The 27,037-nt window shown below is 40.4% G+C and overlaps 1 long non-coding RNA gene across 1 annotated transcript; it reads right to left on the bottom strand.

Moving 5' to 3' along the window:
• Positions 1-6,662: 6,662 nt before the first annotated feature.
• LOC123573675 (uncharacterized) lies at positions 6,663-26,653 on the bottom strand. The gene is made up of 4 exons (XR_006698411.3): positions 26,562-26,653; positions 14,976-15,150; positions 14,130-14,227; positions 6,663-10,039 (listed from the first exon to the last, which is right to left on the bottom strand). It is a non-coding gene; the product is annotated as an uncharacterized lncRNA (long non-coding RNA).
• Between the last annotated feature and the right edge of the window lie 384 nt (positions 26,654-27,037).

Raw genomic sequence — 27,037 nt, 5'->3', positions numbered from 1 at the left:
TGATACGGCTCCCATGACTGCAGGAACACCAGGGTTCTTGGTCTCACACTGAAAGGATTAATGACAGGGACACACATGGAGTGGTTTTATGGAGCGAAAAGTTTAATAGGCAAGAAAGAAGGAAGGAAGAAGAAAACAGCTCCCCAGTACAGAGACGGAGGGAGTGGGGATTGGAACAAAGAGAAAACCCGCTGTGCTGCAGAAAAGTGGCTGCTTATAGGAGAAGGCGGTGTCTGATTTGCATAGGGCACAGGGGATTGGTTTGACCAGGCATGTCATTCACATAGCCCGTGAAATAACTGGCCCTCCCACCCTGGCTTTTAATATGCAAATTCCGGGCGCCATGATGTTCTGCGCACGTGGGGATATGTGGGAGCGGCCATGTTGCCAGGTACTTGTGGGGGCCCGGAAAAGACAGGGGGAATCGCCCTGTTTGGGTGGACCCAGTTTCTAATGGCGTGCATTTGCATGTCAAAGCTTGCCGGAGGGGGCTTTCCTGCTAGGCAAGAAATGTTTCTCGAGCTACTTTAAAAGAAACAAAAACTTGGCAAGGACCCGTTTTCCTCTCTATCTGCCTAAAATAATTTCTTAATAGCTCCTGTAGCAAAGCGAGGTTTCTGTCCCCACAGTGAACTTTTGCTCCCCCAAACTTCTAAGGCAGCCTCCCTCCCGTTGCACTAATGAACATCACAAACTCACTTCCTGGCAGTGTGGAGTACTCCTCTTTTCTTGTAAATTGTACCTCTTGAGGCTGACTGCAAGCTCCCTGAAGGCAGGAGAGCATCTTGTGTATCTCTGTATATCTGTCCTCGCACCCACAGAGCACTCAGCCAGTTCATGTACTCATTTCATTCATTCATTCATGTCACAAATATTTACTGTGACCTCCTGGGTTCATGGCTCTGCTGTACCACCTGGAGATAAAGAACAAAACAGATGAGACAGAGATCTGCTTTCATGCTGCGTCCATTCTAGTGGAGTAATACACTTCACAAAGGAATGGTCAGTTATTGATTGAGCATCTCTTAACAATTCTTGTCTTGAAAATCAACTGATTTTAGTATTTAGGAAAGTATCCAAGGAAATAGGAGACATATTTTTCTTCTTTAGTTCTTTTAAATAGATTTCAGATATATATATTTTTAATGTAAGAAGTTAATGTTAGAACCCTGATAATGTATCTAAGGAATGACGTTGTGGAGAAGTGTTTCTCTCCTTTTATGTCTTTATTTACAAATATAGGGAGTTGTTGAGCCTACATTTCCAGAGTAATCATCACATGGAAAGGAGTGCTCATTGCCAATCAGATTGCAAGTAGAGTTTCACAAATTTAGTATACAAAGGTCTATAGAAAAAGTATTAGGCCAGGCACGGTGGTTCACAAATCCCAGAGCTTTGGGAGGCAGAGGCAGGAAGATTGCTTGAGGCCAGGAGCTCAAGACCAGCCTGGGCAACATACCAAAGCCCTGTCTCTACCAAAAAAAAAATAATAATAATAATAATAAATAAAAATTAAAAAATAAGAAGCTTAACCAAGCATGGTGGTGTGTCTGCAGTCCCAGCTGCTCAGGAGGCTGAGGCGGGAGGATCGCTTGAGCAGTGAGTAATAATGGCACCGCTGCACTCCAGCCTGGGTGACAAAGCAAGGCCCTATCTCTAAAATAATTCTTTTTAAGTATTATATGACTGATCCAAAAGAATAAGTTACTCAGCAAAGGATGCAGGTGTACTTTTCCAGCATAAGCAGCATAGATCCAAGGTTGACCACAACAGAGACAAGGAAGACTATAGAAGATGGGACCAGACACTCACCTTTGTGGAGTGTCTGCTCATTATCTGCTGGGCTCTATGTGGAGCTCCCTCCATAAAGATTATCCCCTTTAATCCTCACAACCTCACTGACACTTAGCCAGTATTCTTCCCATTCTACAGAGGAGAAAACCGAAGCTCAGAGAGACTAAATAGGTTTCCCAAAGGCCTCTTAGTTAGACAACTTCATTCAGAGTTTGTATCTAACTGCACAGTCCTAACTGCTTGAGTTAGGAGTCAAATGATAAGAATTTTAAGTTTCAGTTCCCTCAGTTTACTAGCATGGAAACTAAAGTGGGTTACTATATTTCCTAGATCTTCCTTTCCTCACCTAGAAATGAGAATAATATCTGCCATATGAGGATGTCAATTTTTAAAGGAAAAGCTAAATGAAATCATTTTGTAATCCATAAAGCACTCTGGGAACTATAACAATTGCTGAATGTTAAGAAATACAGAAAGTCTACAAAAGATTTTCTAAGAAAAAGGAAAGGAAATGATAATCACTATAATTTCATGAAGGAGAAAGTAGGCCAATAGTTGTCATTAATTACGAATGATAAAACAAGAAGGAAAGCAGAATGTCATATCACTCTCAATAAAAAAAACATAGGTTATGCAAATCTGATGTGTTCCGGAAGAAATGAGAAAAGTCCCTGAAATAGGATTCATTTCTGAGGCTCAATTCCGTGATTTGTGCCTATGAATTTGAATTATAAGAGCTAGAAGGAACCATCCATGAAGGATTGGGGATGGGGAGCGTTCAGAGACTTGCTCAGGGCCGGAGCCAGAGCCAAGACCCTGGGCTGCTCTGCCCGGTGTGTTCTTCCTTAGTTCACTAGAAATCATTTTGAGTGATGCACTCCAATGAGGGCTGGGACAGAGAGAGGAAGGGGAGAGGACCACTATTATCAACAACCGTCCAGAAGATAATCAAATTTATGTCCTAGAATTATTTTCTACAATAGAAGATAACCACATAGTTATGCTAACCACAACTGTTAAAGCTAAATGAATTCTCCTGAAAGCCAGTGCTTCACCATACGCAGCTACCATGTGCCTGATTAGAGCTGTGCCAATTGTAACTAAATCAGGGGCTCACCAATGAAAGGACTATGTTGATAACTAAATCCATTCATGAGATGAAGAATGCTTTCCATGAAATGAACAACTCCTGTTTTCCCAATGTGAGGCAGTGTTTTGAACAATTGTGTGGCTTACGTGATTGGCAGTGTTTCTGTAACAGGCAGCTCCGATAGCAGGGCAGTCTGAATAAAGGAATCTGTGGAGGTGAAGGTGCTGAAGAGTGTTGATACTTGAAATGTTGGGGAATGAAAGACTGCTCTTTTTCAAGAAGACCGGAAGGATCACTCTGAAATCCCGGAAGGCTTGCAGACATCCTGCAGAAAAGAACTGGCTAAAAATAGCAGCCAGTGTTGTGGTTGGCTGATAGGGCTGTAGAGTGGAAAAGTAAATATCCATTGCTTTGTGAACTGAGGATCTCTATAACCTGTATCTTCCCACAAATATACTCTCTACTTCGTCCTTCTTTATTTTTTTAGAGATAGGGTCTTGCTGTATCGCCCAGGCTAGTCTTGAACTCCTGATGAATTAAAATACATTCCATTTTTTTTTCTCTTCCTCTCTCTCCATATTTTGTTGTGTGACATATTCCTCCAGGATAATAGGGAACAATTTAATAAAATATTTTTCTAAAGCCACCATTGCAAAGCATCTGGGTTGTTCGTCTTCACTTCCATAAACAACCCATTATCAGGAGATGGTTAACTTGAGCAATTCGATAACAGATTCGGTTTGAAGTCACATTATAAAAAACAGCCTAGAGTGATTGTCACATACTTTCAGATATGCTTAGGTAATCCTCACGGTATTGATGTTATCCCCAATTTAGAAATGGCTGAGTGGAGAGAGATTAAAGCTGCCAAGGAAAAGATTAAAGGGTAGCTGTCTAATGTCTACCCTGGGACCTGGGACAATGGGAACCATGGAAAATCGAAACCTACACGTAATGCAAACGACTTAAGCCATGAGCTATCTGATTTGCCCCTTTCCGCTCCTTGCTCATGAAGGGGAAGCGGCCTGGTTAATTGACAAGGAAAGTATCAGCCCTCTGCTTCTCATGTGCTGAGGGGCTCCCATCAAAGGAAGAAGTCCACAACTTTCTTTCCTATTCACTTCTCAAACCTTCATGACGGGACATCTTACTGAACGGATCACTGGAAAGCATTTGGATGACCCATCTTTATGACATCGCATTCTGTGACTTTGTACAGGTGACTTTTGTTACCATTTACTTATCACTGAGAGAGAGAATTGTAGTATTCTCTCTCACTTCTTTCACTTTTCCTTTGTATCAGCAAAATTAATTTTATTAAATCTCAATATTTAATGTATTCAGTCTTTGAAAATCCTAGCTTCTTGAAGGAAACGAGTGAAATTTCACAGATACACTATTTTCAGGTAAACTTTTTTAGAGTTGCCAAATTTTTTAAAAAGTAAAAACATGCAAGATTTAAATTACGAGTTAGGACTGTTGGATGGCTAGACCCTGAGGCATATACGCACTCTGTTATGTTCCACTTTTTCCACTTCCAGTCGCTGAAGCACTTTTAGGAAGGATGGAATGGAGGTGCTTTGTATGGCAATGCAAGATGAAGCAGGATCTGTTACAAGGTCCCTGGCTGGAAAAGTACACTTCTTTCAGCACTATTGTACCTTAACTGTCTCCAGTTACAGCCAGAGGAGATGTGTAATATAGGACTGGACTTGCCACAAATGCAAGTACACAAGCCTTGGGACAGAGACACCTTGTGCTACAGTAAATTGATCTGCCCCTGGTGTCCACTAAGTCATCCGGCACACAAAATAGGAGCTCACATCAGAGATGGTGGGAACTGCCTGGAGTTCTGATTTTTATCTGGCCATTCAAGATCTGGAGAAAGAGTGAATTTTAAAGTCCTCTCCTGTAGAAACCGTTTAAATATCTGAATATCCTCATTTAGATTTATGACCCTACGATTATGCTACTTTTATATTTAAAACCATTTGACGTAGAATCAAATTTGTGTACCGCTATTTTTAAACTCATTTCCTAATGTTTCCTCTTAGAATAATTTTTTGTCAAATGGAAATAACATATAGCTTGCATTTTTCTTAAATGGAAATATTAAGATTATTCCTATTATTGAGGAAGATTAAAAGAAAGATGGCATACTGAAAACTAATTTTTTTGTATGATAGTTCAGAATAGTGGTAGATTTTGCAAAGCCGGTATCTTATGTCATCTGCCATATATTATTAAGCATCAAATATATTGCCACTTCAGGCTGGGTTTCCCAGAGATGCATGGCGTGAAAAGATGACAGCAGGGTAATAAGATACGAGCGAAGTAAAAAGGAGAAAGAAGATGAAGAGATTACTGATAAACAGTGAAGCAAGCCATTGTATCAGCTATTTCTGGTGATGTCAATTTAGTGACATATCTTGGTGAAGTGAGTTAACTGCATGTGTGTGTGTGTCAAGTTGCTTCTTTTCTGATGCGGGTTTGACTTTTCTCATTTTGACTACTTTTCCAGAGGTGAAATTAGAGTAGATTAAAGAAAGTAAGAAAGAAAAACCTCAACGGACAAAAACTGGTCTAGGCAGTTTATATCATCTCATTTAATTATTATCAAATGCTTGGGAAGAGATAGTATTATTCTCATTACAGAGATCATGAAACTAAGGCTCAGAAAGGTTAAGGAGTTTATTCATAATCACAGATCTAGGAAGTGGCTAAGATGGAGACTTGAATCTACTTTCATCTTGATGAGGAGCCTGGTGTCATCCCACAGCACGGAGACGCCCACAACTGCAAATGTCATGTGCTTTCAGCAGTGCCTCCCATGACAGCAGGAAGAGCAAGATTTTGGGGATTTCTAGGCAGAACACTTATGTAATAAAGTATCTTAGAGATATTTTTCAATCTCCAAACAAGCTGGCAATTGAACTATGTAAGTGGTAATGAACGAATTCTTTAGAAGATGGGTTAACTATGCTGGCTCATAAAAGAGGGAACTTGACTGCACTAAAGAAATTCATGAAAAGAGTTCTGATTCTTCCTGAGTCCCCAGTGTCCCTTGTTCTAAGAGAGCTGTGCAAATGCTACACTGATGCCTGGAATCATCTATAATTTAAAGAGTTACAAAGCTGTTCTTCTGCCCTATGCTTTGGTTTTGTGAAGATTTTTGTACATCAAGTGCTGCATCTGTGGATTCATTCCAATTACATGGATTTATTATACAGATCATTTGTGTATCCACTGTAATGTGCTGTGTGATCATACACGGAAACTGTAAATCTTCATGAACATTTACATCATCATTAGATAAGTTCTACTCATTAGACTCTCAGCACAAAATAGTCCAATTCAATTAGAACACTTCTTCAGTGAGAGTTTAATAATGAGAGTATTTTCAGTGCTGTGACCATGATATAAGGGAAATGCAAGAGCCATTGTAGGGGCTCTGTTCCCACCCTAGGCTGGAAGAGGTGAGTGGAAACAGAGAGCTACGCAAATGTCTCTCTAACATGAGCCACGGGGGCCACCATGAGGCCGTGGTGACCTCTTAGGGAAGGGCTGGGTGAATAAAGACCCCCTACTTCACTTTGCTCTCACCCCTCATTGGCCAACTCAACTTGAAGCCAGAGGGTAGATGCATCTGTTGACAGTATCTCTAAGGATCAGTCAGTTGGGCGCTGGTGAGAAGACGGAGAGTGACCTGGAGGGACGAAGAGAAGCCACTTAGCACGTCAGTATGAGAGAGATTACTCACAAACAATTTAAACCAAAGTTTTTTTTAATCATACATAGCATTTCTTTCTCCAGCTCTGTAGCCACGAAAACATATGAACAACAACCAAAAAAATGGGTTGTATTATCTGCTAACAGAATCAAATAGCATGTCAAATTTGGGAAATTACTAATTTAATTTCTACAAAAAATCTTTATAAGATGTTTTACATTCAAAGAAATGTTGGCGATTAGTGAATCTGTGAAAACACCTTAGGTATTGTCTTTTTTTTGATGCCTAGTGAACACGGGTTGAGTAAATACCCAATCTATTCCAAACAAGCTATACTGTTCGAATATGCGCCTCAGCTGCTTTCACAGAAAAATCACTTTTCTCCTGTATTTCCATTATGAAGCTGAGAATTTTCTTTTGTCTGCCATATTCATCCTACATGGAAGTCTTGATCAGTTCTGTCGTTGAAAGTCAGGGTTTCTTAATCTGAGTGGAAAAAACACAAACTGTTTTTCCTCTGCTCTCACACCATGACAATCAACATAGAAGACTTCAGTGACCAAATGTCAGGGGCGTTTTCCCCACTCATCAGGCAGCAGACACCAGTGGAGTGTCCCCCAGTTCAGTTCCATTCTGATGCTGTCCACCTGAAAATAGTGTCAGATCCAGCAGGTTGAAGGTTCAGTCCCAAGTCTGCCTCTCCCCAATGTTTGATACCAGTCACAAACCCCAGGTTGAATAACCTGTCTTCGGACCGGCTGGCTATAGCTGGGGTTCCCATGACCCCCTTCTTGGGTTTGATTAATTTACTAGAGGGGCTCACATGACTCAGGGAAATATGTGCTGTTTTACTATAAAGGATATTATGGGCCAGCAGTGGTGGCTCATGTCTATAATCCTAGCGGTTTGGGAGGCCAAGGCGGGTGGATCCCTCGAGGCCAGGAGTTCAATACCAGCCTGAACAACATGGTGAAACCTTGTCTCTATAAAAAACACAAAAAATTAGCTAGGCATGGTGGCTTGCACCTATAGTCCCAGCTACTCAGGAGGCTGAGGAGAGAGAATCCCTTGAGCCCGGGAAGCAGAGGTTGCAGTGAGCTGAGATTGTACCACTGCACTCCAGCCTGGGCAACAGAGTGAGACCCTGTTTCAGAAAACATGAAAAGAATACAAAGGATACAGACGAAGAGATGCACAGGGCAGGGTATGAGGGAAGGGGTGCAGAACTTCTGTGCCCTCCCTGCCACGCCACTCTCCAGGAAACTCCATGTATTCAGTTCCCCGGAAGCTTCCCAAACCCTGTCCTCAGGGGTTTGACAGAGTATTTGTTAGATAGGCATGATTAATTAAACCGTTGGCCATTGGTGATCCACTTAACCTTCAGCCCCGCTACCCTCCCATGAGGTTGGGGTGGGGCCAAAAATCCCAACCCTCTAATCCTGGCTTGGTCTTTCTGGTACCCAGCCCCATCCCTGTGGCAACCCGGGAGCTGCCAACCGTGAGTCAACTCATTAGCATACAAAAAACAGCCCTTTGCAGATGCTGAGGATTTGGCGAGTTGTACACTCAACCTGTGCACTGTTACTGTTTGGGGTCGGATAATTGTTGGGGGAGGCAGGAGCTGGCCGGTGCACTGTAGCATATTTAATAGCATCTCTCTCCTGTATAGACCAGGTGCCAGTTCTCACCTCCCTAGTTGTGGCAATCAGAAGTGTCTCCAGACACAGAAAATGTCCCCTGGGAAGCAAAATTGCCACCAGTGAGAACCACTCTTGCAAATGAATGTGCTGGGAGTGTCATATCTTGGGCATCAAATTGTCTATTCACAAACCAGTCCTCTTTTGATACCAGGCCACTTCAAGAATCCAGCTATTGAGTCAGTTGGCTAACATGATCGATTCAGTGATAATCATTAGTAATGAATTGGCTCACTGTGCTTCACAGGCAGGTGACTGGATGGTTGTCACGCAAAAGCGACCTTGGGTGTGACGGGCACTGAGACTGACGTGTCCGAATAACTCTGCAAGCCATGCTCCCAGCTCTAACTTCTGGTTGCTACCTGGTGGGACAACTGTATCCATAGAAACAGTTTTTAGATGAAAACAGATCAAATAACATCGGAGGTCCCTGGTTTTCTGACTTAGTTTCAATGATTTTGGATCAAAGTCCACTATCTTCTACCTGGACTCTGAAATTCCTCCTAATTCAGTCTTCTTGCATCCATTCTTGTTTCCCTCCAGTCTATGACTCATACTGCGCCCTGAGTGGCCCTCTAATTTCCCCTAGTTGGAAACCCTTCAGTATCTTCCCAATCCACTTGACCCTATTGTGATCTCGCTCCTCCTTACTTATCCACCTGCCATTTCCCTCTCTGCTTTCTTCCTATACAAGTTCATATAGACCTTTGATGACTACAGGGCCTTTGCTTATGCTGCTTCTTCCTCCAGCCTCCTTATATCTGGTTAATACCACAGTCTTCAGTTTCCAGCTCAAACTCTATTTCACCTGCAAACCTTCTGGTTGCAAGATTCCAAATCTTCAAAAGTACCAGGGTTAGGTTTTTTTGTGTTGTTTAACCTTCTTATAGAGCTACGTTCTTTTAATCCAGAGCACTTATCTTGCTTTACAATTAATTATACGTTCAGTAGAGTGATTATTAATGTCTCTCCTTCATTAGACTTAATGCTGGGGGTGGGGGTGGAAGGACCTGTTAATTTTCTTCTCACCAGTACAAATGTAGCACCTAGGAAATTCCCAATAAATATTTTTGGGAAAAAGGAAGAAAGGACAAAAGAGAAGGAAAGAGGGAAGGAAATGAGAGAAATGTAGAAAGGAAAAGCAGAAAAATAGATGTCAAACGTCCGGGTGTGACTGCAGCAAAACCTGTTTGTATGTACTCTCCTGGTCCTCCCCAGGCTACCCTCATAGTTAGCTTTTTCCTCGAGGACACGATGCTTTTTCCATGCCATCAGCATGATCTTCTGAGCTGATTACTATTTAGGCTTCTGGCCAACAGGTAAAATGTCCCCAAGACCTTCATTTTAGGAAAATGCTTTTCAAGGCATTAGAGGAAACATGTGAATCTATGGCCGTGCCCTTGGAGGGAGGCTTCTATGAGATGAAACTGAGGACCGTAAAAGTTGCTTCAAAAACAAATGCTCCATTCAGTTCCATTCGGATCTCTTTATTAAAGTCATTGTCCACTTCTTAGGTACAAATGCTGCTGAAAGCAGTATAAAGGCCGAAAAAAGCTTTAAAATAACATGAGAAAATGAGCAGTGAGTGGTATGAGTGACCTTGGTCCACAGATCATCCTTTCAGATGAAAGCCTTTTGTTTTCCCTAAAGTCCTTCACATTAGTCTTTAGTGCCGCCATTCATTACACAGTCTGTCTTCATTTACAATCCATTTGCCACATGTCGCCACTGAAGGAGATGGAAAAAATCCATTAGACATAACCCAGGCTTTCTCCCACCAGCAGGGATCAAACGACCCCATAAAGTCATTTCCTATTAATTACAAATTGATTGTGTATAAACGTTTCAGCACTAGTTTTCAGATGATAATAAATGAATTGTGACTGGTTACAGAGGTTAGATAAAGATGCCGACACAGGAAGAGGGCAAGGGCGGTGCAGGGAGTGAGAACAAAGCTGCCTGATGGTCGAGCCTCGTGGTGTTTGTAAACGTCAATTGGTCAGGAATGATGGATGCATTTCAGAAACCTCAAAACCCAAAAAATGCATAATGTTAACTTCATAGATTCTTTCAGGCCTGGGTGACCACAGTATTTACAATGAACGTGCGTTCACGGTAATAACATAACAGTACCTTTCAGCCCCAAATCCCAGATATTTGCACCTTTATCAACTGTTAAATTCTAAGCCAGCTGATGAATAACATTGCAGTATGTACCTATTTAACTTTTTATGAAACATGATAATTGAGTGACGTCTCTAAGGTAACAGAGTAGAGTAGCAACTCTGTAGACTAGGTTATGAAAATATATTTTTATGAGGGTGAAATGATGAAAACAGTCTGCACATAAAAATTATACCGGAATGAGGAAATGGTACTGTAGCAAATTATTTAACTGAGATTTAGTGAAGCAACAATCAGTGCAATTATACACGATTAGTGGGGTTTTTGTTTCAGAACTTGAAAGGAGAGAAAATATACTTATTTCTAACTTTCCTAGAGAAAAAATGAGAAACTTAGTATTGTTTTCTATTTTTCAGTTTTTGTGTTTGTTTATAGATGGTTGTGGCAACTTTGGCAAAGCTAGAGCAAGCTAGTTATTGTCCACTGTGAAAATAACCCAGGTATAGAATGATGGAATTTCAGACTGAAGAGTGAGCGCTTTAAAACCTACTTGTTTTTGTACTCAAAATTTCTCATTTTTAACCTTTGTATGTCAATAGTTGAACGCATTTGAAGGTTTGTGCTCTGAAACCCTTAAAAAAGGTGTATGGTCTTATGAAGCACTATTGGATTAAAATTCAGTGTGATTTAGAGCTAACCATGTCCCACATGAGGATGTTATAAAGACTAAATTATGTTTTCTACATGAGCATTTTAGATATTTGATCTTCAGAGCTCAAAAACAAATTTATTTTCCTGGGATTACATTCAAACTAAACCATTGCAATGAATGAGTCTTTGAAGAGTCATTCATACATCCTAAAATCCAGAATAATGAGCATCTCTTCTAGTTTTAAAATCTTAAAGAGAGACATTCCTGGTGTTATGATGTCATTTGCTTTAACTCCTGTCTTGCTAACAATGACCAACTAGTCACCATCCTCTTCAGAATCAGGGGTAATTAAATCCCCAGGAAGAAATGAAATGAGAAAATGTTTAATAGGAAGTGACTTCTTCAGGCTTACCTTTTAACACGATCATTGCAATCAGAGAAAAGCTTCTAACACAATCATTGTGATCAAAGAAAACAATAAGTTTAAACTGAATTATATTTGATTGTATTGGTTTAGACTCGTCTTGAAAGAATCACTCAGTGACTCCTTTGCTAAAACCTTTTTAAAAGTCCAGATGTTGGTCTGTTAGGTCAACCTCAATCAAGGTATAGCAACATTTTTTAAAGTTTTGGACAGAATGAGCCTCAATCATAATATTTTATTGGATGCCATCTGGTAAAACTGGTTTTATTTGGTTAATGTTTATTTGTTCCATAAAAAGATAGGCTAATCATGACTCTGTTTTATGTAATGCTTGTTTATGTAACAGGACATAACTGTGCAATGGGTCCCAGGAACATTATTATATTTGGTTGCTTCTGTTTTCCCAAATAGATGAAAGAAGTAAAACATCCTTATGCATTTGTAAAGTTTCTGGTAGCTTTTGAATTGCCATTCAAATGGAATCAATTTCAGCACAGCAAGACATTTCTTAATGCAACCCTGCAGCACTTTAGCAAATGAAAACTATATTTTCCCGTGAGTCATTCTTTGAATTACAAAATGTTCATCATCCAGGAGTGTTTATTGTAGCCATAAAACTAATGCAGCACAATAATAGGTGTTAATGTCAGCAGTATCCGGCTGTTTCTTATGTAACATTCACAATGGGAAGGTTTGTGTTTAGTGCTATTATTTGTTGTCTAACAGTTCCAATTGTTCATACTGTCAAGTGCTTAGACAGTGGATCAAATATTTTGCTTGATATTCTCCAGAGCAAAAAATGTAAGTTTACTTTTCTTTTTAATTAGCATGGTGAAATGGACGGCTAAAAAAGAAGCTGCCAGGATCTCAAGGTAATTATGATTTTTTGTCTAGTGACAGCTTCTTGTTTTGGATACCCTTTCCCTTTTTTCCTTCTATGACAAAATAGAAACTCTTTTTTTTTTTTTTTTGAGACAGAGTTTCGTTTTTGTTGCCCAGGCTGGAGTGCAGTGGTACTATCTCTGCTCACTGCAACTTCCGCCTCCTGGGTTCAAGCAATTCTCCTGCCTCAGCCTCCTGAGTATCTGAGATTACAGGCACGCACCACCATGCCTGGCTAATTTTTGTATTTTTAATAGAGACAGGATTTCACCTTGTTGTTCAGGCTGGTCTCGAACTCCTAACCGATATCAACTAAGCTGCATTGCAGAACACTTATGTTCTATAACAGTATGCACTGTTCTTCCTATTAAGATGTATGGACAAACTGCATTTTAACATTTGATTTTAGCATAACCTAGAGGTTTTCTCCCACTTAAATCAATTTCTTCTTTACCCTCCGTGAAAAAGGAGAAAGTATACAATTTTTTAAATTTTTTTTTGAGACAGAGTCTCACTCTGTTGCCCAGGCTGGAGTGCAGGGGTGCGATCTTGGCTCAGTGCAACCTCCACCTGCTGAGTTCAAGCAATTCTTCTGCCTCAGCCTCCCGAAGTAGTTGGGATTACAGGCATGTGCCACCACGCCCCAGCTAATTTTTGTATTTTTAGTAGAGATGGGGTTTCTCCATGTTGGCCAGGCTGGTCTTGAACTCCTGACCTTAAGTGATCTAGCAGCCTCGGCCTCCCAAAGTGCTGGGATTAGAGGCGTGAGCCACTGTACCTAGCCCAAAATATTTTTATATCTACATTACTGAGTACCAATTTTCCTAAAGAGATACACTTAATTCTGAGTAAAACAAAACCAGTTCTTCATAAAAACAACAAAGATATTTTTCAAGAATTAAGAATATAACTATATATCATAAATGATACCAGATTTTACTTCCTTATTAATCTGTTCTGTCTCACAAAGAAATTAAATGATTATAACTATGAATCAAGACAAAAGCTGCAGTACCCACTTTCATTATAATTTTGTTGTCAGATCAAAACCCATGCACTTAATTGTCCTCACTTGTTTATTCAGGATAAAATGCCTGCCAAGTAGGCACGCTGCGAGAATGAAACATGAATTTAGGTGGAAGGCCTTTAAGAATAACATTGTTATACTATATTAGCTTTATCTGAAAGTGTGTAAGAGGCACACCACTATTTGCCACCGTGTGTACTTAATGTAGCCACACAATGTGCTTCACAAAACTTCATAGTTCACTGTAGACTTTGCGGTGTGGAGGCCTCGGAGTTCTGACAAAATTTGAAAGGTCACGTTTTGGGAAAACAGGTTGGAAACAATCCCTCAATAAATAAAATAAGAATCATAAAATAACAGAGAACAATGCATCAAGTATACTAATATTCCTACACATTAAGCACAAAATCTCAAGAGAGATTTTTCTTGGAGGATGACATACTTTTGGGAAAAACAGGTTACAGTTTGAGTCAACTTCTTCAGTACACGTGTTTTAAAGCGTTCAAAGCAGGAAAGGACCACTGGTGTGGGCTGTAAGCTGGGAAGAATGGGTTGGCGCCAAGCAACGGTGGAAGCGGGAGGAGAGTGAAGGGTCTGGGGTGTGCGGTGTGGGCTGGGGCTGGGAGGGAGGTGAGTTGAGACTATGATGGTGGCTGTGGGAATGAATAAGACGGACAGAAGATGCAAGCAGGGTGACCACATGACTTACCATCCAAGTCTGGACACTATGAGAAGGATCCAAGACGCTGGGACCTCAGGCGTAACGCAGGCTGCCCCAAGGACAGCAGGACTTAAGGGCACCCCTACCTAGCGACAATAGAATAGACCGTTTCAGTGATGAATTGAACTTCCAAAGGTGAGATTAAATAATAGGAAAAAATATGTTGGGGATTATATGAAAAATATGGAAGAGGATTAGCCAATCAGATGAGGAAACATGTAGAGTCACAATAAATTAAGCGATGTGGTGTTAGGGCATGTTGGCCACCTCAACTTCCACTAAGGGCTCCTACACCTACCCCCAGATCAAATAAGTGCTGAAACATATGGGCTGATACCGAACCTGCTGTACAGCCACGTTATAAGCATTTCATAGGAAGTAAAATCTTATGGGTGGTGCCACTAAGTACTTTACTTTTTCATTCATTCACTGAATACTTATTCAGCATCTACAACGTGCTTTTATTTACTATGTGCCAAGACTGTGCCAGGTGATGAGGATGCAACAGAGAACAAGATAGTAAGATTGCCTGAAAGCAGCACTCTGAATTTACTCTTTGTTTTGTTGGGGAGCCACTAACTTATATTGATCCTCATGGAATTATTACATCAACTGTAAGGTTATTGTCCAGTCATTGATCCATTATATCCCAGAATAGCTCTATGGTGGCAAGCCTAGTGAGAAATACTCCAAATTCAGCACACAGTCTATCTCCATGCATTATGAACAGTTGTTCTGTTCTCACCCCAAGGACACTAGGCCTTGTTGAAAGGGATCCCTTTTCTGCATGACCGACTAGAAAATGGAGCTGATTCTGTGGGCTGCCCTCAGCACCTGTGAGGACGATGTGATATGCGTGGCTAGCTTCATTCTTGGCTCCATTTAATCCTTGCCTCTGGTTTATTTTCTTGTTTGCTTGTTATATTTTTCCTTTCCTTAAACTCATTTCAATTTCATGCCATTGTGTCGTGTTTTTAATACGTGAAATCTTTCATCAAAAAATCCGGACCTGTTTGGTAACAAATAAAAAAAAATCAACAAAACAGAAAATTCAAGAAGAAATAATTTATGTTGCATGTAAGAAAAAGACATTGTCATGATAGTATCTCAAAACAATTAGACAGAGAAAAACTACTTAACAAAATGAATAGTAAATAGGGCAACAAATTAGCTATTTAAAAACCAAATAATTTAGATTCAGATTTCATATCATATACCAATATGTTTCAAATGAATGAGTTAAAAACAAAAATTACAAAACAAAACTCAATTTTTGTGAAGTAGTAGAAATCACAAAATATTTAACTATCTAAAATTTTATAACATCTATGCCATGGGAGTTTAAACAGAATAGAAAATAAAATAGACTGGAAATATTTGTAGAAATATAATGGACAAAATGTTTCCATCAGTTACATGTAAAGAAACATACAAATTGCCAATATAATTCTTCATATGCTACAGATAAATAAGAGAAAGAAAAAAGACAAATTTAACAGAAGAAAATATGGTTGGTAAACACGCCTGTGGCGAAATAGAAAACTTTACCTACTGTCCAAGTCAGCTCAGGCTCCTACAACAAATGATCACAGACTGGGTGGCTTAGACAACAAACATCATCCATTTCTCAGTTCTGGAGGCTGGGAGGTATGAGATTAAGGGGCTGCCCCAGTACGTTCCTGATGAGGGTCCTCTCCCCGGTTTGCGGGTGACCTTCTTCCCCTTGTATCCTCATAGGGCAGAGAGAGGGAAAAGAAGCAAGCTCTGGGCTGGGTGCGGTGGCTCACACCTGTAATCCTAACACTTTGGGAGGCCAAGGTGGGAGGATTGCCTGAGCTGAGGACTTCGAGACCAGCCTAGGCGACACAGTGAAACCCCATATCTACTAAAATACAAAAAAAATTAGCTGGGCGTGGCAGTGTGCACCTGTAAATCCAGCTACTCAGGAGGCCGAGACAGGAGAACCCGGGAGGCGGAGCTTGCAGTGAGCCGAGATCATACCACTGCACTCCAGCCTGGGTGACAGAGCGAGACTCTGTCTCAAAAAAGGGCATTAATCCCATCATAGGGATCATTCTCATGACCTAATGACCTCCCAAAGGCCCCATCTCCAAACGCCATCATACTGGGGATTAGAGTTTCAACATATGAGTCTTGGTGGGACACACATTTTCAGTCAATAGCACTTACCATCAGGATGATGCTAATTTAAGTAATAATATATTCTCATATTTTAAATTTAAAAATATTTTAAAATATTGATATTTTAATTCAGCTGCAAAAGTAGAATGCTGTGCTGATAGCAGTGCAAATTTGGTTTTCTTCACAAAAACCATAAAAATATTCATTTCTCCTGACCCTTTAATTTCTTATGTATTTTTTTCCATTATAGTAAAAAAAGAAGTAAGTTGCAAATATAGGAGGCTTTTTTTTTTTTTTTTTGAGACGGAGTCTCACTTTGTCACCCAGGCTGGAGTGCAGTGGTATGATCTCGGCTCACTGCAACCTCCACCTCCTGGGTTCAAGTGATTCTCCTACCTCAGCCACCCGAGTAGCTGGGATTACAGGTGCCCGCCACCACACCCAGCTAATTTTTGTATTTTTAGTAGAGATGGGGTTTCACCGTGTTGGCCAGGATGGTCTCGAACTCCTGACCTTAGGTGATCCACCCGCCTCGGCCTTCCAAAGTGCTGGGATTACAGGTGTGAGCCACCGCACCCAGCCTAGCATTATCTATCTTTAATAGCAAACATTTGAAAATAATGAGTGCCAAACAAAAGAGACGCTTCAAATAAATTACCAGTGTTTTATCACCTGTACGAGGCTAGCTACACACCATGAGAAAAGAAAGAAGCACTACTAATTAAAAATAACACTGACTTGCCAGGCGCGGTGGCTCACGCCTATAATCCCAGCACTTTGGGAGGCCGAGGCGGGCGGATCACGAGGTCAGGAGATCGAGACCATCCTGGCTAACACGGTGAAACCCCGTCAAAAATACAAAAATATTAGCCGGGCGAGGTGGCGGCGCCTGTAGTCCCAGCTACTTGGGAGGCTGAGGCAGGAGAATGGTGTGAACCCGGGAGGCGGAGCTTGCAGTGAGCCAAGATCGGGCCACTGCACTCCAGCCTGGGCAACAGAGCGAGACTCCGTCTCAAAAAAAAAAAAACAAAAAAAAAAAAACACTGACGGAAAGAGCTTTTTAGGGTTATTTAAACATGCATTTTGTGCATACATGAAAACGAAGAAGAAGTGAAATAATTGGTTAGGTTATTTTCAATGTTTTTCTCACACAAAGTCCAACTCTTCTGAGTCACTTTTCAACTGTGAGTCACCAACGTCCATGTTTTTCCATTAGTGTTTCTCTGTGCCATGGAGAGCACTGGTGATGTGATGTGGCATTTCTTGTTTGTGCTCTGCAGCCATCTCTGGGATCTTCCTGCAAGTTGCTCACAAACTGTTCTGTAAATTTTGATGCTAATTGTTTCTTGATCTAATAACGTGTTAATAAGAGGTTTTCAGAACCCAGCCAGGTCTTCTGTTTTCTCTGCAAGAGGTCCTCGTCATCTGTGGACCTGACATAAATGGGTTACAGTTGCCCAGTTGTGCCACTGAAACTATCACCATATTAAGCCTCCGTAGGCAGTGACCAGTCTGTCACAGTTGCCACCTGGTCAGTGTGACAGCAAATGTCAGTTGTCCTTGATTGTGAGATACATCCCGACTTAGATGTTAAAAGGTGTATCTTAGAACCATTAAAGTGCAGTTAAGTGTATCCACCAAGAGGGAAACTTGTGCACTTAAGAAGAAAATCAGGCTGGGCGTGGTGGCTCATGCTTATAATCCGAGGACTTTGGGAGCCTGAGGTGGGAGGATTGAGCCCAGGAGTTCAAGACCAACCTGGGGAATATAGTGAGACTCCACCTATACAAAAAATAAAAAAGTTAGCCGGGCATGGTGGTGCACACCTGTAGCTCCAGCTGCACAGGAGGCTGAGGCAAGAAGATCACTTGAACCCAGGAGGTCGAGGCTGCCGTGAGCCATGATCGTACCACTGCACTCCAGCCTGGGAGACAGAGTGAGACTCCGTCTCAAAAAGAAAAGAAAATCATCATAATTTTTAAGCCTTTTGGGCAGTTTTTATCAGACATATGAGATAAGTTTATAAGACAAAAAAGAAACTGTAGCTCAATAGAAAGGGCATAAACTTGGACTTGAATTCACTCTGCTACGTAGTGCTTGTAAACTCGGACAAGCTATTTATCTAATCTTTCTAGAGTCTTTGTTTTGTATTGGGTAAAATGGAAGGCATTAACACCTGCTTTGTGAGATTATTCTGAATATTAAATAATTTGATGCATAAAAGTTTTAGTATTTTCCAAGGGAAGTTTTAAAAAAAAAAAAAACCAACAATGCATTGTGTATGAGAAACGAGTCCTACTCTGTGAAACCACACACTGAGAAAAGACTGGAAGGGAATTTGGATCATGTTAATTCTGATTTACTGATGTAGAGAAATTATACATATTTTATTTCTCACATATGATATAATACAGTCTGTAATACCTGTTATATCCATATCTTTGTATACCCACAGGATTTCGGTTATAGAATAAAAGTTTCAGTCAGATGTGCTGGCTCATGCCTGTCATCTCAGCGACTCAGGAGGCTGAGCCTGCAATGAGCCATGACTGAGCCACTGAACTCCAGCCTGGGAGACAGAGTGAGACCCAGACTCCACAAACAAACAAACACATAAATGAATGATAAAAGTTTCCTACCAGCGGCCATGATCTTCAAGCTCTACCTGTGTTCTGAATATGAGGCAAGAGAGAAGGGAGGACAGGAGAGGAATGGGGAGAAAGGCTTCAGAGTTGGGAGTGATAACGGAAATGGAGAGGATGAAATGAACTCAACTTTGTTAAGGAGTTTTGAAGGATTGGCAAGGCTTCTTTGTTACATAATCCGCATTTCTTTTCAGTAAGAGATAGAAACATAGGAAACGCATTGAAAATGGGGTAGGGTGTGGCCAGGCCCTTCTCGTCAGTGGGAACTGTAGCATTTTATACATATATATAACTGGGGCACACATTGTACTCCAGTGCTATTGCTTGTAGTGTCCTTCATTCTGCAGGACACAGGGTCATTCGTGGCAAAGAGCACAGGTGCAGAGCTGCCTTGGCCTGGCTGGAATTTGGGCTGCATCTTATACTAGGTGTGTCTTAAAATTTCCTTTCATTAGATCTTGAACAGTGTCAAACAAACAGCCAGGCATGACATTGAAGTCTTTCTTTCTTTCTTCCTTTCTTCCTTCCTTTCTTTCTTTCCTTCTTTCTTTCTTTCTTTCTCTTTCTTTCTTTCTTTCTTTCTCTCTCTCTTTCTTTCTCTCTTTCTTTCTCTCTCTCTCTTTCTCTCTTTCTTTCTTTCTCTCTTTCTCTCTTTCTCTCTCTCTTTCTCTCTTTCTTTTCTTTTCTTTTCTTTTCTTTCTTTCTTTCTTTCTTTCTTTCTCTCTCTCTCTCTCTCTCTCTTTCTTTCTTTCTTTCTTTCTTTTTCTCTCCTTCCTTCCTTTTCTTCCTTTCTTTTCTTCTCCCCTCCCCTCCTTTCTTTCTTCTCCCCTCCCCTTCCCTCCCCTCCCCTCCCTTTCCCTCTCTTTCCCTCCTCTCCCCTCTCCTCTCCTTTCCTTTCCTTTCTTTTTTCATGGAATCTTGCTCTCTCACCCAGGCTGGAGTGCAGTGGCACGATCTCGGCTCACTACAACCTCCGCCTCCTGGGTTCAAGCGATTCTCTTGCCTCATCCTCCTGAGTAACTGGGATTACAGGAGCCCACCACCATGCCTGGCTAATTTTTTCTCTTTGAATAATATTTCTCTTTGTAGAAAGAGAAATGCAACAGAAAAATCAACTGTGTCAAATATGGCTAGGAGTGAGCATTTCTTTGCATGTTTCCCTAGTTTAGAGTTCTTGACCAAAGTTTTCACAAGTTATATTGAACCAAGTGGCAGTGAAATAATGTTTTAACGGAAGCCTTCATCATTCTTCAGAATCTTTGGCTATATTTATGAGATGATAAAGCAATGCTTGAAAGATTTTTAATGCAATGACTTTATTTTTTCTTTTTGTTTACTTTACCCTTTTATTTATGTATCTTAATTTATATAAATATAAGAAGTAGAAGTGTAATTTTGTCATGTGGGCATATTGTATAGGGTGAAGTCTGGGCTTTTAGTAGATCCATCACCCAGATAATGTACATTGTCCCCATTGAGTAACCTTTCATCATCCACCCCTCCACATACCCCTAGCCCTTCCAAGTCTCCAATGCCTGTCATTCTACCCACTATGTCCCTGCGTACACATTATTTAACTCCCACTTACAAGTGAGAACATGAAGTATTTGACTTTCTGAGTTGTTTCACTTAAGATAGTGACCTCCAGTTCCATCCATTATGCTGCAAAAAACATAATTTCATTTTTTATCGCTGAATAGGATTCCATTGTATATATACCATATTTTCTTTATTCAGTCATCTGTTGATGGACACTTAGGTTGATTCCATATCTTTGCCATTGTGAGTACTGCTACAGTAAACACATGAGTGCAGATGTCTTTTTGATATAATGGCTTCTTTTCCTTTGGGTAGAAACCCAGTAGTGGGATTGTTGAATTTATATAAATATACCAAATTTATTTTTTCTTTTCCTTTGGGTAGAAACCCAGTAGCGGGATTGCTGGATTTATATAAATATACAAAATTTATTTTTATATATGTATTATATAAAAATACATGTATATAAAGTACATGTATAATGCATATATTCATATATAATATATTTTTATATGTTATGTAAGGGTTATATTTTAGAGCCTTATGGTTTCATGTTTTATGGCTCAACCTATCTATTTTGTGTCTTGATAGAACAGAGGCTCCATCATTGTGGTTCTCCTCTAGCTTACTCTCCTAAGATGAACTCTTTTGCTCTAAAAGTTTTTACTAGTTTATAGAAATATTTACAAAAATTCATTTGGTTAAAGACTCATTCATTTCAGAGGTCTAGAAGATTGTCGCCTGAGGAAACACAGTACAGTTTGAGAATCATTACTCTGTAATCCCTTTGAGCGCTTCTCTGGGTTTCCTCGACAGACAGACTCATTTGCCAACAAATCCTTTCTAAGGGTTTTGATTTAGCAACTGAGAGTCAGAGGGAACGTGGCACTTTTTCTTCTTTTCATTGGCCTGTTTCAATTATATTTCAAATATTTAAATAGTTTGTGATGCCTTTGGGTGACTTTCTATATCTCGAGTGGCCATTTACTTGCGTGTGTGTGTGTGTGTGTGTGTGTGTGTATATATATATATATATATAGCCTTTGCATGGGTTCACTTGTAGTTCATTTCGAACCATAATTTATCTATAGATGAAATAAAAAACAGGTTTTCTTTTTATTAAGTTAGATGGGAACCAGGTCAGGTAGGAAGTTGGTTCTTGAGAACAGAATGTGTGTGAAGCAGCTCATCAAGAAGAAGAAAGCAAAAGCAATATCCTGAGAATGTGCTTGTTTCGGGAGAATGCACATGGTAGTGGCGAGGAGCTCAGCTTTGTTCTGCCAGATGACCTCTCCAGGTCGATTTTCTACAGTTGCCTCTCAAATGTCCTTAAATCTTTAATTATACCTTATACTAAGCTATGTTGAGAACACAATTCTGGGATTGTTTCAGTTCCCTTAAAGGCAGACAATTGTGTATACGATTATGTTTCCCAAGACAAAGCATAGGTCTAATGAGTCTTTAAAAACCAAGGGCACATTTGTACAAGAAGATTGGAAATGACTTAAACCGAATTGTGCAATTTAAATACACGCACAGGAAGGTGAGAAGGAGGGAGAGAGTGCATGTGCTTAGCTCAGAGTTCTGTATCTATATCTATAATGGCATCTATATCCTTGCATTTTCCACTAAAGAACTGAGGTAGCTTAATTTACCAATAAAACCCCGGAAACTAAAATCACATTATACATAAGGACAATATGTGATTTTAAAGAAAACATCCATCATCAAGAAACAAAATAAAAAGAGGCAAGAAGCAAAGCTCTCCAGAAAAACAGGTAAACATAAACATGCAGGTGAAAAAATATGTTTCTTCATGGCCAAAGTTAAAATGAAAGCATGACAATTATGTTATAAAGACTATAAATAACACCTCCTCAGGAGAACCAAGCTTTTTTCTACCTCATAGCTCTAAAATAAATTTATTATATGGAATTTTATGTTAAAGTGCTCTAAATCAGTTTCTTACTATAAAAGATAACATTATAATGCCAAAAGGCAACCCAGCAAAAACATTTAAGGTGGACAGACAGACTAGCAAGGTAGCAAGGAAATTTGGCCGAACATCCTTTATCCCATGGTTCGACTTCAACCAACAAGACAAGTGAGCATATGATGGAACAAATGAACAAGTCTTCCCAATCATTCATTTTTTTTTTTTTTTTTTTTTTTTTTTTTATGATGGAGTTTTGCTCTGTCACCCAGGCTGGAGTGCAGCAGCATCATCTCGGCTCACTGCAACCCCTGGTTCCCAGGTTCAAGCTGGTCTCCTGTCTCAGCCTCCCAAATAGCTGGGATTACAGGCTTGCACTACCATGCCCTGCTAATTTTTTTTTTTTTTTAATTTTTAGTAGACATGGGGTTTCACTATGTTGGCCAAGCTGGTCTCGAACTCCTGACCTCAAGTGATCCACCTGCCTCGGCCTCCCAAAGTGCTGGGATTACAGGCGTGAGCCACTGCACCTGGCCTCTTCCCAGTATTTCCCCCCTAAATATCACTTCTCCCAAATGGGGACTTGGGGTCTAATGAGCAAAAGATTAATTTATTAGAAGAAAGCTCTTTGCATTTTCGTATAGGTAGAATACCATCTTCACATGTATTGGAGTCATGCACATAGTCCGAGATACATGTAGAATCATATAAACGGTGGGCAGATGCCATTCGTTTATTCATTCCTGGTCACCGCGTTGGAGAGTGCTGTGCTAGGTATTTTCTTAAGCTACGTTTATGAATAATAAATTTATATGATTTCAATATGTGTTTATTTCATACCAAAAAATTAGTCTTGCTAAAAATGATTTTAAATGTTTTGGTTTTGACCCAAATATCTTAAATTTCTCTAATTAACTTCCTAATGTCTGTAGAGAGGGTTTCTTAAAAACACTTTGAGAAATAAAATTTTCCCAGTTTTGGATAGAGTGGCATATTAAATCTGGAGATGTATAAAGCAAATCATTACTTATAAAAATAAACATGCCAGGCACGGCGGCTCATGCCTGTAATCCCAGCACTTTGGGAGGCCGAGGCGGGCGGATCACCTGAGGTCGGGAGTTCAAGACCAGCCTGACCAACATGGAGAAACCCCATCTCTACTAAAAATACAAAATTAGCCGGTCATGGTGGCATGTGCCTGTAGTCCCAGCTACTCAGTAGGTTGAGGCAGGAGAATCGCTTGAACTTGGGAGGCAGAGGTTGCAGTGAGCTGAGATCGGGCCATTGCACTCCAGCCTGGGCAACAAGAGCAAAACTCTGTCTCAAAACAAAACAAAACAAAAAACAGAACGAAAACCAGGAACGGTTTCCAGCATCTATGTAGCTGATATCGATGATATATTCTGCATGGAAACTCAGCATAAACCAAGGTGAACTTGTCCTATTCACCATGTCACGTCCACTTCCTCCATATCATTTGCTTCAAGATCCTGCCCTGAGCCCACAACATCTATCACCAGTGCCAAGAGCAAGGCTTTACTCCCTTTTCTACCCACCTTACTGACCTTGAGATGTGTGAGCGCTTTTCATCGTTTCTGCCGGTTTTCTTCTGGATTGCCTTTGATATTACTTTGCTCTGTTTTCATCTGAATAAAAGTAGGAGTGGATCACACAGTGTGACTTGCCCCGGATGAGCACTGCCCTACAATAGTCCGGACGGTCACTTGGACTCACACAGAATGTGAGAAAGAGACAGAGGGCCCTCTCTTCGCTGGGACAGAGGAGATTGTGTTGATTCTCATGACGGCAGGGCACTTATTTTTGTCTGAAGGGCCCTGACTACCTTATTTCTCTTTGACTTGGAAATTCATATAGGGTCACTACTTAGTTCATAAATACACCTACAAAAAGACAGAGCCCAGGCATAGTAGCTCGTGTGTGTAATCCCAATGCTTTGGGAGGCTGAGATGGGAAGATTGCCTGAGACCAAGAGTCTGAGACCAGCTGGGCAACAGCAAGACCTTGCTTCTAGAAAAAAATATTTTAAAATTTATTAAGAAGACAGAAGAAACAATGAAAACCTAATTCAAACTCAAATGTTAACCATTTTGATAGGTGCGTCATTATGCTTCAGAAATGGAATACTGTTATGTTTATTTTAGGAAGGGAATACTGTTTTGCTCTAAATTCCAGCATTTGCAAATGAGAATCATTTTTTCAGAGCCAAAACATCTTAGTCAACCTCTGTATGAAAATAATACAGCTTTTAGTATCTCTTGAGAAGATAAAACACTACTATCAACAGTATATTTAAGTAGTTTTCTATACATCCTTAAATGATGGTTACATACACAAATATGTACATGTACATGTATTGTATATGTTTAGATTTGTATAGATATAAAAAGGAGCTCATTTGAGCCATTATTTTATGAACCCTGTGTTTCCCTGGGTGTTTTGGCCCCCAGCTTGGGGAAGATGCTCCGCTGGAGTGAGATAGACTACTTCAGATGGTTTGGTAGGCTGGCACTGTTTCTTTCTTTCTTTTTTGAGATGGAGTTTCACTCTTGTTGCCCAGGCTGGAGTGCAATGGTGCGATCTCAGCTCACTGGAACCTCTGCCTCCCGGCTTCAAGCAATTGTCCTGCCTCAGCTTCCCGAGTAGTTGGGATTACAGGCATGTGCCACCACACCTGGCTAATTTTATATTTTTAGTAGAGACAGGGTTTCTCCATGTCGGTCAGGCTGGTCTCAAACTCCCGACCTCAGGTGATCTACCCGCCTCGGCCTCCCAAAGTGCTGGAATTACAGGTGTGAGCCACCATGCCAGGCCTATTTCTTTGACCCTTGGAGGTAGTTGCACTTCTCACTTGGTTCAGTCTCATTTAATGTCCTGAGTTTTGCCATAACTCCCTGGGGAACCGCTTATTTTTTTTGTACTTTCTCTTCTTTTTAGTCTCATGAAATATCAAGTCTACTCCACAATACCAAAATCAGATTTGCGGTTGCCTCACGTAACCCTTGATGCTTATAAGTTGCTTCTGTCATTGTGCAGCATGCACTGTTATTTATCTAATCGACAATTCAGGGAAACACCAAGTCAGAGGAACTTTCTTCCTGTTGCTAACTGCCTTTGAGATATTACATACAGGCCAAGCACCACACACAGGGAAGCTTTTTACCGTTCTCACAGAGACAGGTGTCTCTCCATAGTCCAACGTCTGAAGGGGCCACTGCCACCCAGTAAGATGATTCTTTTGTCCAGTTTTCAAGTCCATCCAGTAGCACTGGAGTAAGGGGGACACACCTTCAATGAACTTTGATGTTTCTCCCCAACCTCTGTCCCCACTTCTAAAATGCACAGATCCATACTCCCGATCCTGTGACATTCCTTCCTGCGCACAGATGGAGATCCTGCTGCCCTTATACTGTAAGGGTGGTAGACATTTAGGCAGGTCTTTTTCTCCCAGAAACCATGTTTTCAGTTAATTAATAAGATTATACATTCATAAGTTAAATTTAGAAAATTGAAGTCATAATAGGAGACCACAGTTCTCAGATAAGTAAAATTCCTATCTCAAAGTAGTTTTAAATGAATGTATGGTGATTTCTAGATTTAAAAAATAATAATAATTATGCAATTGCCAAGAGAGTAAATTTCCAGAAGAATGGGTATTTTTGTTGTATAAGTATTCTTGGAGGCCTAATAAGACCAAATCTATGGGCCACTAGGTTTTCTAAATCAAGTATGATCTTGACAGAATGCCACAGTAATTATCCTGTAGATCTCTGCACGCTCTGTTGATTTTAACACTTTTAATAACTTCCATTCAGTAGTTCCCTTGAACATGATTCCTTATAACCAAAGCCAAGTTTGTAAGTTTCAAGGTTATCGCGCAATCTGAAACTCTGTGAAAGATCATCACAGGGTCCTTACAGCTACCCACGGGGGCCGTTCCATCCTTATCCTGGTTTAATGAATTATCAGTCCAAATGCAAAAACATAGCCTGAGGAGAATATATAGAAATCAATTATTTCATTATTCAACGATGCTTTCCGAAAAACATATCTGGCAGAGGGGGAGGGAAGAGATCTAGAAAAGCAGGTATCAGAGGGATCCTCTTTCTGAGGGGAAAGGAATTTTGAAGGATATGTACTGACCAGAAACTCGGCCTTCCCCACAATGTTGTTCCAGATAGCTGCGGGTGACTTCTTCCTACTGGCCTCATGCATCCACATGTCAAGCCAAAGTGGAGAGAAAAGAAATGTATGAATCGTGATGATATTGGTAATAATAGGACCTCCTACCACTTACTGAGGATCTGTCAGGCATTATGTCACATGCTTTACATTTATTATCTCTAAACCTCACACTAATCTTAAAGAGCCCAAGATTTTTCTCAATGAGCCATGAAAGATTTTGAATTTAAAATCTGCAGATATCAAATCATTTCCTATGGCATGCCCCCCCCAAAAATCACTATAAAATAGAAAGCTGCGTTTTAGGTCTTTTGGTTGTGTTTCTTTTAGTGCTTTAGTAGAAATAATGATGGCTGATATTTGTTACATGCGTATTTTGCTCCGGGAAGGCACCCCTGAGAACCTTCCATGGACTTAATACTCACAGCACCCCATGG

This window comes from Macaca fascicularis, chromosome 5 (assembly GCF_037993035.2).
Source record: "Macaca fascicularis isolate 582-1 chromosome 5, T2T-MFA8v1.1".
Taxonomy (NCBI): domain Eukaryota; kingdom Metazoa; phylum Chordata; class Mammalia; order Primates; family Cercopithecidae; genus Macaca; species Macaca fascicularis.
This window is presented reverse-complemented; position numbering and strand designations above follow the sequence as displayed.